At 39.6% G+C, this 20471-nt stretch overlaps 1 pseudogene; it reads right to left on the bottom strand.

Moving 5' to 3' along the window:
• Positions 1 to 8256: 8256 nt before the first annotated feature.
• Positions 8257 to 19390, bottom strand: LOC113008994 (plexin-C1-like; annotated as a pseudogene).
• Between the last annotated feature and the right edge of the window lie 1081 nt (positions 19391 to 20471).

Below are 20471 nucleotides of genomic sequence, written 5' to 3'. Positions count from 1 at the left end.
TTTGAATTAAATTAACTACAGTAAACAGCAAAAGTAACTATTATAAATGTTCATAGTAGCCCCAGAGAAAGCTTGTAACCATCTTAATCAGCCTCATTGGTTCCACTCTCTGCATACAGTACATTTAATCCATTTTTCATTTTTAATAATAGTCCCTATTTGATTTGTTAAATAATGTTGTTTCCCACTGCATCACCTAAGAAACCAAAGCTGATTTGTACTTTAAACATGGTCAGCATAAACACAGGAAGTTAAAGGGACAAAAACAAAGGTTAGCACAAAATTTCACTCCCAGCGTGAAATGCCTTTCAGGTTTCATCTGAATCTGTAAATACTGTATTTAGGGGCAGTTATGTTTTGGGACATGTTTACATGCATCTGTGTTATTCTGTCTGTAAACATGGTTTTGAATTAATTCTGATAAAACTACGTAGGCGTGTAGGATTGGGATTGTGTTAACAATCCATTAGAATTTGGTTTATACATATTTAAGGTGAACTCGAGATGTGTTACTGTATATCTTCACAGAAAGAGAATGAGCCGCCTAGTTAGCAGTGGTAAATGGTAAAGAGCCTGTATTTATATAGCACTTTACTAGTCCCTAAGGACCCCAAAGCGCTTTACACATCCAGTCATCCACCCATTCACACACTGGTGATGGCAGCTGCATTGTAGCCACAGCCACCCTGGGACGCACTGACAGAGGCGAGGCTGCCGGACACTGGCGCCACCGGGCCCTCTGACCAGTAGGCAATGGGTGAAGTGTCTTGCCCAAGGACACAACGACCGAGATTGTCCAAGCCGGGGCTCGAACTGGCAACCTTCCGATTACAAGGCGAACTCCCAACTCTTGAGCCACGATCGCCTCAATAACGGTGTTACTAACGTTACTTTTTCCAGTAACAAGTAATCTAACTAATTACTATTTCTATCGTTACAATGCTGTTACCTAGAAAATGTGGTGCGGTCGCTTTACTATTTTTCAACAAACAGATGGTTGAAGCTGTCTTCAGCCTACCGCACCTTATATCAAGCCAATCACATGACCACATGAACATTGTGTTGATAGGCTACGTAAGACCAGAGTCATGATAAACATTATGTATGCATGTTTTTTCCTGAATAGTTTTGTCACATTAACTGTGATTAACAGTAACTGATTTACAAACGGTAACTGATTTAAACCAAGCAGAAGACTAGAGAGTTGTCTGTGGCTCTATAGTGTAGGTGTAGGGGTTTACACACTTGCCTAATAAACAAAAGGTCCTTGGTTTCATTCTGAGAGTAGACACAAATGGGGCTTCAAATGGCATAAAAACTAATAAAATCTGTCTCACTAACCACTTTGGAAACTTGTGACACGTGAATGTAGCTTTAAAAACATCTATGTAACATGTTAGACAGCCCAGTTTGAAAGGACTGATAGCTTGTGCCAAGGAGGTTAATTATCATTTGTATAGCTCTTTTGTTTAGGACTTTTAACAAGCAGTTAAGGACAATTAACCATGTATCGGACACACTTAACTGGCTATGCAAAATAAACCATTGAAAGGCCATTGTTCCTCTGGAGCCTGATTCCCTAAAAGGAATCTATAGCTAACAGCTAAACGAACTATAACGCTAGCATTAGTGTCGGCTCTACAAAGTATTTCTGGTACAATGCAATACAATGTTTTCAGCGACACTGAAACTAAGAAAAAAAATCCTAGTCATAAAATAAAAAGCTGATGTATCAAAATCACTTACCAGCAATAACACAGGGTATCAACAGCAAAAGCAGCAATAGAAGGTGTGATGAAGGCTTACTGAGGCTTACGGTCCTGCTACCATACTTTATCTAGAAAACATTAAGGAAAGTCTCAATAGAGCAGCAGGTCAGAGATTTTCAAAATATTATTCATACAGTAAATATCATGATGTGAAACAGGCTGTAAATAATGTTGTGGAGCTCTTATCACAATGATCCAGTCTTTAATTGATGACGTATGAACCCTGCTTCCTGGTCCAAACCTCTCCATGTTAATTAAGGCTGTTGTGTTTTTAAAGTGTTTTAATGCTTTGTATCTTCTTAATCTGAATTCTTCTTAATTCTTAACTCTCAGTGATGCCGCAGTGTTTGTTTGACTTTGGGACCTGAAGTGGAGTTTGGACCCAGAAATGGCTATTGATGTCAGACTTAAAGACCGGATAGGTATGTTTGTCTGTCCATAAACAGTGCCTCGTGTTAGTATGAAAGAAAGATTTACCAACAACAGCTGAAATTCAACGTCGGGTGGGTTTTTAACCTCACAAGTGAAAGAGTGAGTCTCATCACTGGTTTTGTTTGTTTCCATGGCGCAGCGGTATTCCTTACTGTCTTGAACGCCCCACACTGATAACTCTGCTGTTGTCATTTCCAGTTTATCTGCCTTTTTCTATAACAACAACACAAGCAAAGACTGATGTTCTACGAGCTGATGTCACATGTTTGTGAATGTGCGATTTAAACATGCATTACCCGTATAGTGATGTGAACACTGTTTCCTGTCCTTGTGGCTGTGAAGCTGATAAACTCAGGGTCTGGATAGTAGGACATGTTTGTGGAGCAGGCCAAGGTTTGATTAGCTACTTTCAAAAACACAGTGCTGCTAGAAATCCCAGGACTGTTTTCAGCTGAAGGTGAGTCATAGGCGAGACTCTGCAATGAATTACATTTTTATATAAATCATAGACTCTTTATATAGCTAGCATGGTATGGTCATGATGGTGACATGATAAACCTAATGTCAATCACAGAATCAGAAGCGCCTCAACATCTATATTTCTAATGATTCAGCTTCTCTCCATAACTTGTTTTGTGCCAAATAATCTTACCGGTTACCCTCAATCAAGGTGTTTATTTTAATCTTGCTTTTTTATTTTAATTTGACTCCCAATAAAATGTAAGTGATTTTTCTGATTACTGCATTTTTGTAATGGTGAGAATATGAAGTTACTTAATCTGTGTATGAAAAATCCTCCTCGTTTATGTCAAGACCAGTAAAGCTGACATTGGAGAGTAGTAGCAACAAAATAGAACCAACAGTCAATCAACACGTATGATATGTATGAAGTCAGACACTCTGATGTCGGTGGACTGCGTAGGGACTTGCTCAGCAAATGTAGGCGGCATAAATAAAACAAATACATAAATAAAGATTTAATCAAAGGTAGCTGTGGAGGCTTACCTTGGTGAGAAAAGGTTTACTGTTCAGCAAATTGGACAAAGAAATCAGCCCTTGCTCAACCGTCTGCCTACAACTTTCTGAAACATCCAGAGCTTGTCCCAGTTGGGACTCCTGGTGCCCCGGGAAGAAAATGCGCTCAGCATATGTTTGGTAATCCAGGAAAGCAATCCCAGAGCCCAGCAAAGCATTGAACATGTCCATCATCTCTGTCATCCAGTCTAAAAAGAGGAATTAAGGTTTCGTCTTACTTTCACAAGATGTAAAAGTCCAATCCAACTTTATTTATAGAGCACTTTAAAAACAACATAGTTGACCAAAGTGCTTTCCAATAATAAAAAACAGAGATAACAGTTAAAAACCATACATTAAGCAGACAAAGAAAAATATCTAAATAACAATAAAATAAATACATAAATGAAAAAAGAAGATAAAAAATAAATCAGTATATATCAAATAATAAAACATGAGTAAAATAGACATTAAAATATACAATGAATAAAATTAACAAAAAAAGATTAAGAGTGACCATCTACTGACTAAAACTGACTACAAGCTGACTCTGGTGCTTCTCCTAAAAAGCCTTTGGAAAAAAAAGGTGTTTTTAAAAGTGATTTGAACATTTCAAGTCTTGGGGCCAGCCTAATATGGATGGACAGCTTATTCCATAATCTGGGGGCTACAACAGCGAAAGCTCGGTTCAGAAGAAAAAGAGGAAGTTACCTGTGAACTCCTTCTTACAGCGGTCTCAAACACTCGTCTCCAGGTTCTCCAGCTGGATCTGAACTTTCTGATAGTCCCTCATGGCCTGTTTGCTTTCTCCTGACCCACAAGCCATGATGAAGAGGCAATATTGAGATCAAAACCAATGATGCTCCGTGAATTGAACATGTTTACCTGTATATGAGCACTTTGATGAGAACACCAAAGAAAAATACACTGACACCTCTGATCTGCTTGAAAAGCTTAGATTCATTTAAAAGAATTAAATTAAAACATCAATATACTGGCAACTGTACAAGGGGTAAAAAAAGTCATCGTAAAAACATTCATGCTTAGGCAAACATTTAAAAGCAAATAATAGTTTCATAGGTTATAACTAGGCTTTATATAGGCTGAGGTTTGGTGTCAGAAGGTGTGGATGTACAAGAACAATGACAGAGGTACAAACTGTCTCACAGGCCTGTCACCTTGACCTTGCTAAGGTCCAGTGTGGCTGCCACGACATTACTGAAAGGGCTCTTGGGAATGTGATCTCCACCGTAGGTCACGCAACTCCCAGGGGACCCTGTCATGGGAAAGGGAAGCGATCCACATCCTCCCATTTAATATGATGTATAACAGCCAGAAGAACACTTCTTTGTCTTATAACAACCCACATAATACAAAGTAACTACAAAGTAACTACAATCCACGCCCGCATGTGTGAGCATTACTTTTCTCGCCTGTTGCACAGGTGTATATTTAACAGTGTGTGTGTTGTTGTGGTTGTTGATGATTTCAAAGTCTTTCACAGCCTGCTGCTACTACTGCTTTGACTGGTACACAGTTCAAATGACAGCTCAAAAGGACCTGTTTACATTAGCATACCAACTATAACCCTGTTTATTCATGTTTATTCTTCTTTTTAAATCCGTGCGATTGTGATTTTAATTTTGATCTTGTCAATTTCATCAAACATTTTCATAAAAGTGTTATGAAGAGTTGTTCCATGTAGTATGACGGAAAACATTCCGACCGTATTATAGACCAACAAACTAAACAAACTCAACAGACTCGTTTTTGTTAGTACTCTCTGACTTTGTGAGGCAGTACAGGTATTCTTACCACTGCGGCTGAGTCCTGGTCCCTCTGCCTTGAGAAGGATCCACTTTGACCCTGAAGGGTGTCATTGTTATAGTCTAAACGCAAACAGCCTTTGTCCTGATGGCAGAGGACAAAGGCTGTGTTAGCATGTTACCTTTGCAGGTAATGCTCTTCAGTCATTTTTAGCCTCAAACAGCAGGTGGGTTAAATACGTTTCCCTGTAATATCTGTTTATAAACATGTTTGGAATATTTCTTTGACATGATCATATGTTTGCGCTCTTTACTCTCACACACACAGTTTTATGGAGCTTTACCTTGACCAGACTCTGAGCAGTCAACAGTGAAGTATGTTGTCTCGAAGGCTTTGAGGCCCGTCTTTGCCACTCCAGGGTCAGAGACCTTCACCTTGTTTGGATGACAGCCCGCTCCGATATTCAGCTCCGATATTCATCTGTGGGCACAAACACCAAAACTCAAGAGACTTCTCAGTGAGAAGAAAAGACAATCCCTGCATGCCAGAGTGAAAGTGAGAGCGTGTGTGAGTGCATACTCACCCTGAACGGACTCTCGGGGATGTGAACGTCTCCCCAGGAGACCATCACAGTGTGCTTCACAGGCTTACGTGGGGTGTAGGTGCAGGCGTATGTGCTGTTGCCATTATCCTTAACCTGGACATGCACAGAATTACCTTCACCATCCTGTGCAGAAGACAAGGGATTAGTTCAATCAGATTTAACACACCGTATTTTTTGGACCATAAGGCACACCGGATTTTAAAATGCATTAAGCGAAACAAAACAGTCAGATAAGTCAAACTTTACTTAACTCTTTCTTCTTGCTTCTTCCTGTTAGGTTTTGTATTGTTGATTGTCATTTATGCTTAGAAATATCTACTTCTATAGGCTTAGAGTTTTATAATAAGTTGTAGATTGGTAGAGGTTTGATCCTTAATAGTCTGCAAACTTTGTGTGCATTCCAGAGCACTCTGGGAGCATGGGAGAGGTCGTACCTTGTCTTATTGTTTTATGGTAGGATAAACGTACAGTATGCGTACCGAACCGAAAGCACTGTATCGAACGGTTCAATATCGATACGAGTATTGTTGCACCCCTAATATCTATGTAGGCAGGGAAATCTCATCTGAGCAAGATGAGTAAATCCAGCCCATTTCAAAGATGGTTGGACGACAACAGTCACAACAGACTCCTTTGCCATCTATTAGGCCAAAAATGCAAAATTTGAGGCCCGCCTCGCCAGTGTCAGAATCTACGCAACTGCCAGGCCTTTTCGCATGATTCGTGCCCCAGAAAGGCAAACCAACCTACTCCAGCCCTACCAGTTGTAATTACACAACGTGGTCTTGTCCCTCTGCCGCCCATTTGTAAAAAAGTTGAATATACAGTGGGGCAAAAAAGTATTTAGTCAGCCACCGATTGTGCAAGTTCCCCCACTTAAAATGATGACAGAGGGCAGTAATTTGCACCAGAGGTACACTTCAACTGTGAGAGACAGAATGTGAAAAAAAAAATCCATGAATTCACATGGTAGGATTTGTAAAGAATTTATTCGTAAATTCGGGTGGAAAATAAGTATTTGGTCACCTCAAACAAGGAAAATCTCTGGCTCTCACAGACCTGTAACGTCTTCTGTAAGAAGCTTTTCTGTCCCCCACTCGTTACCTGTATGAATGGCACCTGTTTGAACTCATCATCTGTATAAAAGACACCTGTCCACAGCCTCAAACAGTCAGACTCCAAACTCCGCCATGGCCAAGACCAAAGAGCTTTCGAAGGACACCAGGAAAAGTATTGTAGACCTGCACCAGACTGGGAAGAGTGAATCTACAATAGGCAAGCAGCTTGGTGTGAAAAAATCAACTGTGGGAGCAATCATCAGAAAATGGAAGACATACAAGACCACTGATAATCTCCCTCGATCTGGGGCTCCACGCAAGATCTCATCCCGTGGGGTCAAAATGATCATGAGAACGGTGAGCAAAGATCCCAGAACCACACGGGGGGACCTGGTGAATGACCTGCAGAGAGCTGGGACCAAAGTAACAAAGGTCACCATCAGTAACACACTACAACGGCAGGGAATCAAATCCCGCAGTGCCAGACGTGTTCCGCTGCTGAAGCCAGTGCATGTCCAGGCCCGTCTGAAGTTTGCCACAGAGCACATGGATGATACAGCAGAGGATTGGGAGAATGTCATGTGGTCAGATGAAACCAAAGTAGAACTTTTTGGTATAAACTCAACTCGTCGTGTTTGGAGGATGAAGAATACTGAGTTGCATCCCAAGAACACCATACCTACTGTGAAGCATGGGGGTGGAAACATCATGCTATGGGGCTGTTTTTCTGCCAAGGGGACAGGACGACTGATCCGTGTTAAGGACAGAATGAATGGGGCCATGTATCGTGAGATTTTGAGCCAAAACCTCCTTCCATCAGTGAGAACTTTGAAGATGAAACGAGGCTGGGTCTTCCAACATGACAATGATCCAAAACACACCGCCCGGGCAACAAAGGAGTGGCTCCGTAAGAAGCATTTGAAAGTCCTGGAGTGGCCTAGCCAGTCTCCAGACCTCAACCCCATAGAAAATCTGTGGCGGGAGTTGAAAGTCCGTGTTGCTCGGCGACAGCCCCAAAACATCACTGCTCTCGAGAAGATCTGCATGGAGGAATGGGCCAAAATACCAGCTACTGTGTGTGCAAACCTGGTAAAGACCTATAGTAAACGTTTGACCTCTGTTATTGCCAACAAAGGTTATGTTACAAAGTATTGAGTTGTATTTTTGTTATTGACCAAATACTTATTTTCCACCCTGATTTACGAATAAATTCTTTACAAATCCTACCATGTGAATTCATGGATTTTTTTTTTCACATTCTGTCTCTCACAGTTGAAGTGTACCTCTGGTGCAAATTACTGACCTCTGTCATCATTTTAGGTGGGGGAACTTGCACAATCGGTGGCTGACTAAATACTTTTTTGCCCCACTGTACATCCCAACCTCTTTTAAGAACTCCAAAGAAACCAAATGTAACACGCACCAATCAATTCCATCTGATCTCACTTTCACCCATTTCCATCAACAAGCTGTAATGCTGTACCTTAAGAGTTGTTTTTTCCCCAACTCACCCCAACTGGTAAATGGCCTGTATTTGTGTAGCGCTTTACTTAGCGGACCCTAAAGCGCTTTACACTGCATTCAGTCATCCACCCATTCCCACACACATTCACACACTGGTGATGGCAAGCTACATTGTAGCCACAGCTGTCCTGACAGGGCGCGCTGACCACCACCACTAGGCAACGGGTGAAGTGTCGTGCCCAAGGACACAACAACCGAGACTATCGGAGCCGGGGCTGGAACCGGCAACCTTCAGATTACAAAACGAACTGACAACTCATGAGCCCCGATCGCCCTGTGGATTATGGTTTATTTTTTATGCTTCATTTAGTTAGTCCCGAGTTTATTCCATGTTACTTTCTTGCACATTTGGGTTCCCCTTGTGTCTTTGTCCTGTGTGTCCCTCTCTGTGTGTTTGGTGTATATGTGTGTGTCCTTGTGTCAAAATACTCCATTTTTCAGACTCTGAATTTAGTGTAAATAACATGAAAGCATCCATCCATCCTGCCTTGTATCAGTGGTTTGGGATGGTGGAGACAGTGTAATGGTGTTGGGAATATTTCTTTGGCAAACTTTAAACCTGGGCATTGTTTAAAAACCTTTAAACACAGTATTCATGCTGACCATGTCCAACCCTTCATGTCCACTGCAGTAACCTTGCAATGATATCATGGAGCAAAATCTGAGAGAAATGTTTCCAGCATCTTGTTGAATCTGTATCATGAAGAATTAAAGCAGTTCTGAGGCCAAAAGGGAGCCTAATCCAGTACTCCATCTATCTCCAAATAGACAGATAGCATGTAGTAAGGCTTTATATGGCTTTAGAGCCAAAAAGTACATATGTGACTTTCACTTAAGAGAAAGAGAAGTAACATACTATCTATTACAATAACTCTTATTGTTCTAAACATGCAAAAGGTTTAGCATACAATGTAAAAGTCTAAGACATTTTTGTCTGAAATATACAATTCCAACAATTGGTTCAGTCAGAGAACTATCACAAAAGCAGATATCAGAAAAATCTTTAATAGGATAGTGCTTGAACAAAATAATTCAACATTTCAAGAAAAGCCTTAATTAGTTTTATGTTTATATGACTCATGAAAAATATATGAAAGTACAAAAAATATATAACAACTGGAAAAATCAACTTTTAGTACAGCAACTCCGTGAAGACTGTCAGTCAGCCAGCAGAGACAGGAAAGAAACTTTAAACGTTATTTCTGTGGCACGTCTCTTCCTCCACAGATACATAAACACCAGCACTGAAAGACAAACGGTAACTGATTTAAATCAAGCAGAAAACTAGAGAGTTGTGGAGTAGAAAAGGTTTTCATGTGGCTCTATAGTGTAGGTGTAGGGGTTTACACACTTGCCTAATAAACAAAAGGTCCTTGGTTTCATTCTGAGAGTAGACACAAATGGGGCTTCAAATGGCATAAAACCAAATAAAATTTGTCTCACTAACCACTTTGGAGACTTGTGACATGTGAACTTAGCTTTAAAAACATCTTTATAGCATGTTAGACAGCCCAGTTTGAAAGGACTGATAGCTTGTGCCAAGGAGGTTAATTATCATTTGTATAGCTCTTTTGTTTAGGACTTTTAACAAGCAGTTAAGGACAACTAACCATGTATCAGACACACTTAACTGACTATGACAAAATAAACCATTGAAAGGCCATTGTTCCTTTGGAGCCTGATTCCCTAAAAGGAATCTATAGCTAACAGCTAAACGAACTATAACGCTAGCATTAGTGTCGGCTCTACAAAGTATTTCTGGTACAATGCAATGCGAACAGCGACACTGAAACTAAGAAAAAAAAATCCTAGTCATAAAATAAAAAGCTGATGTATCAAAATCACTTACCAGCAATAACACAGGGTATCAACAGCAAAAGCAGCAATAGAAGGTGTGATGAAGGCCGAGGCTTACTGAGGCTTACGGTCCTGCTACCATACTTTATCTAGAAAACATTAAGGAAAGTCTCAATAGAGCAGCAGGTCAGAGATTTTCAAAATATTATTCATACAGTAAAAATCATAATGTTAAACAGGCTGTAAATAATGTTGTACAAGGATAGTTGACGTTATGTTAAAAGCAAAGAGCAGTTACATCATGCATCCATTCTGATTGATTGTGCTCCGCGTGAAGCTCAGTGAATAAGAATATTTATAGCACTATTTGTCTTTGAACCTAATCACTTGATATTATATCTGAAAGATATCATTTCAGTGCCTAAACCATTAGCAGAGTACTGCACCGTGGAGCTCTTATCACAATGATCCAGTCTTTAAGTGATGACGTATGAACCCTGCTTCCGGGTCCAAACCTCTCCATGTTAATTAAGGCTGTTGTGTTTTTAAAGTGTTTTAATGCTTTGTATCTTGTTCTGCTTAATCTGAACAATGAAAGAATTTAGACAGTTTTTAACTCTCAGTGATGCCGCAGTGTTTGTTTGACTTTGGGACCTGAAGTGGAGTTTGGACCCAGAAATGGCTATTGATGTCAGTCTTAAAGACCGGATAGGTATGTTTGTCTGTCCATAAACAGTGCCTCGTGTTAGTATGAAAGAAAGATTTACCAACAACAGCTGAAATTCAACGTCGGGTGGGTTTTTAACCTCACAAGTGAAAGAGTGAGTCTCATCACTGGTTTTGTTTGTTTCCATGGCGCAGCGGTATTCCTTACTGTCTTGAACGCCCCACACTGATAACTCTGCTGTTGTCATTTCCAGTTTATCGACCTTTTTCTAAAACAACAACACAAGCAAAGACTGATGTTCTACGAGCTGATGTCACATGTTTGTGAATGTGCGATTTAAACATGCATTACCCGTATAGTGATGTGAACACTGTTTCCTGTCCTTGTGGCTGTGAAGCTGATAAACTCAGGGTCTGGATAGTAGGACATGTTTGTGGAGCAGGCCAAGGTTTGATTAGCTACTTTCAAAAACACAGTGCTGCTAGAAATCCCAGGACTGTTTTCAGCTGAAGGTGAGTCATAGGTGAGACTCTGCAATGAATTACATTTTTATATAAATCATAGACTCTTTATATAGCTAGCATGGTATGGTCATGATGGTGACATGATAAACCTAATGTCAATCACAGAATCAGAAGCGCCTCAACATTTATATTTCTAATGATTCAGCTTCTCTCCATAACTTGTTTTGTGCCAAATAATCTTACCGGTTACCCTCAATCTTCAACAAGGTGTTTATTTTAACCTTGCCTTTTTATTTTAATTTGACTCCCAATAAAATGTAAGTGATTTTTCTGATTACTGCATTTTTGTAATATCGTTGTTTTCTGAAACAATTCAACTTGATACACTACAGGAAAACTACAATATGTTTATTGTTTTGTTTTTTTCATTTGATTTTTAGACAGTACATGCTACACTGTTCCAAAAAATAGTAATGTCAAATTATTTTACTGTGTATTTTACAGTTGTGTACTGTTTTTCTAGAATATCATTACATTTACATAAGTAGACTGTGATCTGACACGTCAAATGTAAAATAACATAACATCACTGTAAATGTAATAAAACACAATTTACTTGTTTGTTAAATATATTTTGTTGTACATATGCATATCTAGATCGTAAAAATACATCCAGAAATGTCTCCCATCATGCCTTGGGACATGTGCTGCTGTTTAGATGTTCTTGTTTTATTGTTTATGGTTACGTTACTTTAAACTGTTATCTTGAATGTTGTGTTTACGCCGTGGTGCAGTGTTACTGACAGTTGTTGTTTTGTAGAGAGAGTGCTGTACCATGAGTGACTTCTGTTGTGCTGTTGTTGAACCTTGAGGCACATTGTTGCATCGGCAAATGTTTTAATAAGGAGCTCCCCTACCAGCTTGGGGTTAAATAACAAGCTCAATCTCTCTCTGTGAGCTTCTTTGTTAAGATTTCTCTGCATGCCACAGTGTAAAACATTGCACGGACACGCGTTGCTAATTATATATTTTGAAAAAGAAATGTAGAGGTAGGAATTGCAATTAATATAAATAACATGATGCTAAGCATCGGCCAATGAATGTGAACTAACAAGGTCGCGGGTAACGCTGCGACCGTAGGAAAAAAACCCTAATATGAAGGTATTCTACTGTGCATTTTACAGTAATGTTCTGTTCTTCTAGAATATCATTAAAGTTACGTAAATAGACTTTGACTTCTCATTTTGAATGTAAATTAACGTTAAATCACTGTAATGTAATACAACATAATTTTCTTGATTATTAAATTTATCTGTCTGTACATATGCATATTTAGATTGTTAAAATACATTCACAAATGTATCATGATTTCACAAATATCTGTCCGTTATTTGAAAGATTGAACTGTTGAATTCAAATGTAATGCTATGGAAAAGTATATAACGTGATCCCTATAAGCTTGTGTTACATCACATAAGTATTATTATCTTTGCTATTTAGGGCGTTTGTAGCTCAAGAGTTGGCAGCTCGCCTTGTGATCAGAAGATTGCCGGTTCGCGCCCCGGCTCAGACACTCTCAGCCGTTGTGCCCGTGGTCAAGACTCTTCACCTCCCGCCTATTAGTGATGGCCAAAGGGGCCAATGGTGCGATATGGCACCCTCGCCTCTGTCCCAGGGCATGCAATCCATTATTATTTAAACCAACTGTTAACTGTATATTTCTGTACATTTACGTATTATGATTCATATTTCCACATTCATTGACCTTGTTTATAGGTAATTTCATTGTTTGATCGCGTAAAAATGTTCCTAATTTAATGTCTAAAAGCACTTGGAAAAGGCAGAATCCCATGTCAAATTAGCGCAAGATTATTTTCATTACTGAAAATAACCGTATTTTTATGGGAAAGTTATTTTATGTTATTTTACGGTCGTATTTTGGCGCCCCAGCTGCCGGAATATTACCGTTTTTTTAAGATGTTTTTTTTAACAGTGTAACACAGCATAGAGTGTGGGGTTCAGAGCTGTTTTGGTGGCACAAAAAGAGGATGGTACTTTTATTGTTGTGTTATGGGTTAAGGGTAAGCTTCAAGCTGCAAGTCTGTGCATATGTACAGATGACATACTGTAAGAAGATTACTCAAGAGCTTTGGCATGCAGTGAGAGGGTGTATGTCATGTATAATAACTGTACTGGACACGGTGTGTGTACAGACCCACCTGGTAGCTGCTGTTTTTGGGAAGTGCAACTTCCTGCATGGCATGGCTGTGTACAATGCCTTCAACAAACTTCAGGTGGGACCCCCTGACTGTGATCTTCCTGTTCCCACTGCAGGACACAGAGAGCATAATTTTAGTCACAGCAGAGAACCTTTCAAAAGAATTTTGATTACAGTGACTCTAATTTGACAGCAAAACAATAGTTGACCACTGCTACTTAAGACACTGGTTACTCTTATATGTATTTGAGTATATATAAGAACAACCTGAGGATAATGAGGATAATCAGATATGATGCTGCAGACCAAAGTGTCTGATGGACTGAAACAAAGCATTAATGGATCACAGTAGTATTATTGGAGAGTTTAAGTACCAAACCAACGTGGTGGATCATTTCTTAATGGAAGAAGAAAATGCAAGATAAAAAAAGAAGACTTCCTATGCAATACCAGTATGTGCGACCTCTGTAGAACGAGAAGGTTTAGTGTTTGTGAAAAAAGCTGAGAAAAAAGAGCAGATTTTAGATCCATTTTCTTTAGCACAGTGGTATATTTGTGATAAACAAGCAAGTTCTAGTTTCAGAAGACAATATGTTACAGGCAGTGCACTGCTTGTGTCACTTTAGGTGTGCTGCAGCTTCTGTGAAAGTTTCAGTTCCTCTGCCTCAGAGTTTGGTACTAATAACTAAAGTGAACTTGGGTATTTTTTCAGGTGACCTGTTCCCCAAAAACACAAGTTCAACACGAGTTCCTCTTAATCATTCAAAGAAATTAACATTATCTGTTTTCATAACATCTCGGCTTTGTTGGGTGGTTTCAGTTAAATTAAGTGTACCTTATCCAGCTGCTGCTTGGAGTAGCGTTTGTACAGGATGGTGATGACAAGTATGTGATGTTAGCTTCGCCGTGGCAACTACCATCTGGGAGGAGAACACATACATTGACCACACCTTTGATATCTGTGCTGGGAATGTGGAACGTCACACTGACACCAGAGTTGTCCCAAACAGGAGACCTGACCAGAACACACACACAGAGCGAGAAAAGTCATCACTAAGATCATCATATTATGCAGAAAATCTGAACACAGACAAAAACTGATCAGTAAAATCTTCCACAGTATAATTAAGGATTTGTTTGTATGAAGAAATGTGTTTTCCAAACTTAACGCATCTACTGTGATTATAAAATATCCTGAGGAATCCTTTTAACACAGCAACTGACAGCGATGGACTTCTTCAAAGCAAAAGCACAGGAAGCACGGCGGAGTTTCATTTTTCCACTCTGATACCAAACAGTCTCTCTGAGCACCGACACTGAGAGGCAAATAGTGCATCACTCGTACCTGTACTTTCTGCAGCCTCTTCCAAAGCTAAAAGCTGTAAAGCTAAAGTTTTTTTTTTTCAATTGTCAAAATTAAATTGTAGAATATTCAGTTTTAAATATGTCTCCCTGTTTGGAATTGTTTCTACACTTTAATAAATTCTTTCTAGTCCAGGAATCATCTTAGTTATCTGTAAAGTGACTCACTCTTTTGGAGCACAGTCAGTGTGCGTCTGGATCCTCACTCCTGACACGTCACCAAGGTTATGACCTAATAACACAGCATGGTTTGTGCCATACAACGACACCACATTGGGAGTGATGGAGAAGATCTCTGGGATCTGAAGGTGAAACAAAAAAATAATCAGATTAAAATAATTTCCTTCTTCTGCCATTAAAACCTCTACTGGATCAGTATCAGAAGAACAATAAAAAAAAGAGCATTACACTCACAGAAAAGTTCTTCCCAGACTCCAACGTTTGGCAAACACTTTCCTGTAGCAGAGAATGAATTTATCCTTGAATCACAACACTGTGCAGATGCTATTAGAGCTGATCTCAGACATGTTGTAGCTAACATTAGCTTTGTTCAAAACGTTTAAATGGTAGGAAACAACTAACCTGAGTATTTCCATTTAGAAACTGAAGTGAATCCTTTTACAATGAGGGAAATCTAAACTCTATTCATCAACTAGTCTAGCCTCATGACCTACTGCAAATGACACTGAAGAAAATCTGAATTTTTAAGCAGAGTTTATGTCTCACTTTCTACACATTTACGCAATATTGTTGGATTGGAAATGTTCCATACAACAAATGCACAACATGAAATGTGAAAAACTGCTACAGAAATCCATAAAAATACGATAGTTTCATTATTACATCAGTCTCTCCTTGGTTAGCCCAGGAACAGCTGTTTCTGCTCCAACCACAACCAGCCTTGATACACTGCTGACACCTGAACAGAAAACAATCATATAGGATCAGAGGACTTTGAATGTGCCTCATAGAACTACTCATAAGATTCACTTATTTTATTTCATCATATTTATTTTGTATGACTAGGACATGGTTATTTTATAAGTCATGGGAATGATTATTTCAGTCTATGATTATTTGTTATCTTTATAATCTGACTGGACTTACAAGATAGAAGTTGGAGGTCCATGGATGTCAGAGCAGTTGGTTAATTTCATTTGTTCTGACAGGAGTATTTTTCCAAGCCTAAACTTTACTGTGACATGCAGGCCTGTAAAATAAATATATATATATATTAAATGATGAATTTCAAATGAGTTGGACCAATATATAATAATAAACAACAAAAGATTCAACTCAATTTGTCAAATGTTTCAAATCAATACATTCCTGGGATTATTTATCAAAAGTGACAAACCATCAGGAGGAAGTGTGTGATCAGACAGGTAGCAGGTGCACTGGGGGAACCGTGGAGGGTTATTCCCAATACAAAGGTGGCCAGAAATTGCAGAGAACTGGCAGGTGAAGTCAGACGATACTTTCTGGCCCAAAGTCAGGTGTGTGTGGATTTTCAGTGAGATCTAAAATCGGAAGGACATAACTGAACAATAAATGAAAACCAGAAATTATCACAGTCCCGAGTGTGTTTGTAAGCTGTACCTGTCCGTTTGTGTCCTTTTCAACTTTGTGGGAAATCATTTTGTGTTGGGACTCATCAGGAATGGACAGCCAGTCTGAATCTGTGCAGTCATCTTCAAATGTGCAGCTGGGAGAAGAAGAAGAAGAAATGATCACCAAGTTCAAAATTGTTTGAAGACGTCAGCTGCAGATATTGTTTCTCTCACCTGCTTTTAGAGCCACACCAACCACAGTATGGATCCTGTGCAGACCAACACTCCTGCACATTTGTGTACGTGCTGCACTTTGACACAGGAACTCGCTTCACCTAGAACAACAAACACTTTAAAATGCAGCACAGGTACATGTGACGTTAAGATAATCAGTAAATAATTTAAGTACCTGGTTTGTAAATGGCACATACACATGTTTATGACCCACTGGATCCAGATGCAATTTGAAAAACACTTTGTGGTCATCACTGGTCCTGTAGAGCACCGTGGGACAGGCAGCGTGATACTTCCTGTCCACAGACAGCTGACAACAAGAAGGTGATTATTTCTGAGACACTGTACTATTGTTTCTGTACTCAATGTTTTTTCTTCATTTATTTAAAATAAAATGCTTTGTTTATTGGTTTGTTTTTCTCAAATCAGAAGTATCAGAAGAGTGATTAATCTGTTTATACCTTGTTTCATGGGACAGTAAGCAGAATTTAAATCATCTGCAAATTGGATATACAGTATTGAGCAATATTTAATCAAAAAATCATGCAGAGACAATGTATCAAATGTTAAATGTTACAACTTGCATTCAGAAAAACCATACAGCTTCTACATCCCCATCATCATCAAGTTAATCTTTGTTTCATCTTTCCAAAGAATATTTTCCAGGTCAAAGCCAACTGTTTGAGGTCTCGTGTCCTTCCTGTCAATAAGTGCAAAATTATTTTTTGTATTTACATTCTTGAAGGCATCTCTTGATTTTAGAGTTTGATAAAGAGAGGTTCAAGACAGGTTAGTTCAAGACTAACCAATGAAACAATGCAGAGATTATCCACTGTAATGACCTTCTTCACTTGCACTTACATCTCTTTGGAGACCAAATGCTGAGTTCCAGTAAACAGGTTATAATATATTCCACTAAATAGCTAAATAAAGAACAAAGAATTCCCCACTCACTATTCTCATACTGTTTCCCTGCCTCTGAGAGTACACCTTTAATGGTTCAGGACTGGCTTCTATCTCTCTGGTATACGTTATTCAAGTGGCTGGCCAAAGCTGTGCTGACTTAGCCTCTATATTTGTGTTCTGCCTCATCAGTCTCTAGTTTTTAGAGCAGTTGCTTCTTCCAGATGTTGGAACACTGAGCAACAAGTTGCTTTGTCATTAGTATAGATGTCGTGTGCCAAAGAATCCTCAAGTCCCACATCCTCTTCATGTAACCTCTTCTGCTGTGATTACTTGCTTAGTAGCATTCCAACTGCTCGCTATTCTCAGCAGTTATCGACATTTGCCTTTGTATTCCAGTTGCAAACACACTCATCAGTGTGTCCTGGTTCCTCAACACCTGATGCAGGCCTTGTTTATCAGAATGACTTTTGAGACCGTATGGTATTCAATTTCATATATAAAAAATTCCTTAATTCCTTACCTTAATGAGCAGCCCATCTTCTGTCCAAATATAGAAAACCATCCAGGCATTCTGCCTCACTGCCAGCACTGAGGTCATGTAGCTTTGCCTGAAGAGGACTGCCTTTGGTTTCAGGATCTTTGGCTGACGCAAACAAAACATGAGAAACCAGAAGACATGAACACTACTACTACTGAAAGCCTTATTGAAGCATCTTGCTGCGTTATTATCAAACTGACCCAAGTTTATTGATGTTATCTTTTGATAGAAGAATGTATGTGTGTGAGAGTGAAAGAATGAATTTTGGCTTGTACGGCCCCTCATATTAATGTTTTACTTGCATCACTGACCAGAGAAGATACTGGAGCAGCAGGTGAGAACAATATCAACAGTACAACCATTAAATCAGAGTTTAAAAAGCTCTCACCGTCACTTCTGATGGCACAGAGGTGTAGAAGTCTGGATCTCTGTCAGTGTTCCTGCTATAATCAGGGCTGATGTCAAACACCATTAGCTGGGTGTCGGTATCTCCTCCATCCACACTGAAAACGCCGCTCCAAAGCACCGGCTGCTCCCCCGGGATGACCGAGGAGGCCACAAGTCTGCTGCTTTGACTGTCAGAGACACTGAGAGTCGCGCCCCGCAGAGACTTGAGCGTATCAGTTTTGCTCTTTTCGCCTTCCAGCCAAATGAGACGGACTCTGTTTATTTGAGCTGAGAGCGCGTTGGAGAACAAATAGATGGTTGAATTGATCTGAAACCCGTCAACAAACTCCACATCACCTTTACTTTTGATCCCAGGTGTGCCTGAAGCTCCATCAGTTAGAGAAAATATACCTCCACCCTGTTTGTCATCTGCATCCTGAAGATTGACAGTCTGCCGATTAATACCACACTTGTTGTTTTCGGGCTTTTTTGTGTTTTGTTGGATCGCGGTCAGAATGTAAGTGTCAGCCTGAGTTTTCTTCTTCACATCCACCAGAAAGCTGACTGACCTGCTGCTGCGCTTCAGAGGACCCACCTGGATGTGTTCTCTGTGCAGAAGCTTGGAGATGTTCTTCAGGTCCAGAATCTCGCAGTGGCCGCAGTCATCGTCAGTCACACCGCAGCTGATCAGCGAGTCATTCTTTGTGAAAGGCAACAACACGTTGATGCTGAAAGTTGCGTTCCACTCAGCTGTGTCAGAAACCCGGTAAAACTGCACATCATCCTGCTGGTTTCCGGTCTTTATTATTCCCCTCTGGGTCAGACTGTTGATCAAAGTCAAGTCGTGGCTCAGCTGGTACAGCCTCTCCTCTGTGGCGATGTAAAGCATGTTGGGGGTCACGACAAATTGGCGGATGTCTCCATCAAAGGTGAAGCCTTCATCCTCCTTCCGGCACAGACCCAGTTCTCCAGAGAGAACAGAAAGCAGAGCGAGCAGCAGGATCATCTTATAATAACGATAATTCTACCCGGGACATGCTCACACAGCGATGCTCTGCGTGGCACTCTGCTCTCTGACACTGTGTCTCTATACTTGTGCGTAAAGCTCAGAGCGCACAGCTGAAAAGAGAACTGCTGGAAGGAGGAGGGCTGGAGCGTGCCAAGCGAAAGTGAAAATATTTGAACATTTTCACTCAGCAGCTTTCGTCTCATTTCCACCTCGTACCTCTGTACAGGCCAAAGGAACCCAGATGTGTCCCATAGTCAGTTACTTTCTGCAGCAAGTTTGCTCACTACGGTTTACTTCTTACTGTTCCAAACATATTTAGTTTTAGTTTCAGTCTTAGTTTTGGTAATTTTTTAGTTATTATTGTATGGAGGTCTTATGTTAGAGGCAACAATCAGCAAAATCAGTACAGTATTACAATAAAAGCACACACTGTTGAAATAGTTGTGTAGAAATCTCAAAAAATATGTGCATCAAAGCCTCATAAAGCAAGTTCAGATTCAAATGTACCAAACTAACAAACACTAAGTGCATATTTTCACATGTTCATTTTAGTTTGTTAGTTTTCTAGCATCGTAAGATTGTTTCAGTTAGTTTTCAGTTTGGTCTAGTTTTGTTTTAGTTAACTAAAATGTTTGTTTTTTTTAATCACATTTTAGTTTTTAGTTTAGCTTTAGTTAACTATAACAACCTTGCAAGTTATACGATGATATCCATCTCAACAAGAATCAGAATCCAGAGTGGATGGAAGCATTTCAGTTATAATCATTTCTCAACTGAATTCCCAGTCCATGTCATGTAGTATGGGTACTATTCAATCAAAAATCATGAAGCAATTCACTAATCGATAACATGTTTGTTACAGTCTGTTTAATGCTGTACTTATTAACATCTGTCTGTCAGTTAATGTCAAATAAAAACAAACAGCGAAACTGAGTTTGATGTATTTTACTTTCCCCTTTAACAAATAAGGAAATTGAACTGTGGACATAATAAGAGGCGATTTGGTGTTAGTGTAAAGCCAGATTTGACCTAAATCAATGGAAATATATGAACTGAGAAATAATTCAGACACAAAAGCCATTCAGTCCTGAGTTTAGGAATGTAATGGAAACTCTCAGCTAAGGACACACTTAGAGGAGCTGAGACGTTAGCACAGGCAGAATTCTGATAT

This window comes from Astatotilapia calliptera, chromosome 17, assembly GCF_900246225.1.
Source record: "Astatotilapia calliptera chromosome 17, fAstCal1.2, whole genome shotgun sequence".
NCBI classification, from domain to species: Eukaryota; Metazoa; Chordata; class Actinopteri; order Cichliformes; family Cichlidae; genus Astatotilapia; species Astatotilapia calliptera.
Note: the sequence above shows the minus strand (reverse complement) of the source record. Positions and strands in the feature narration are given on the sequence as shown.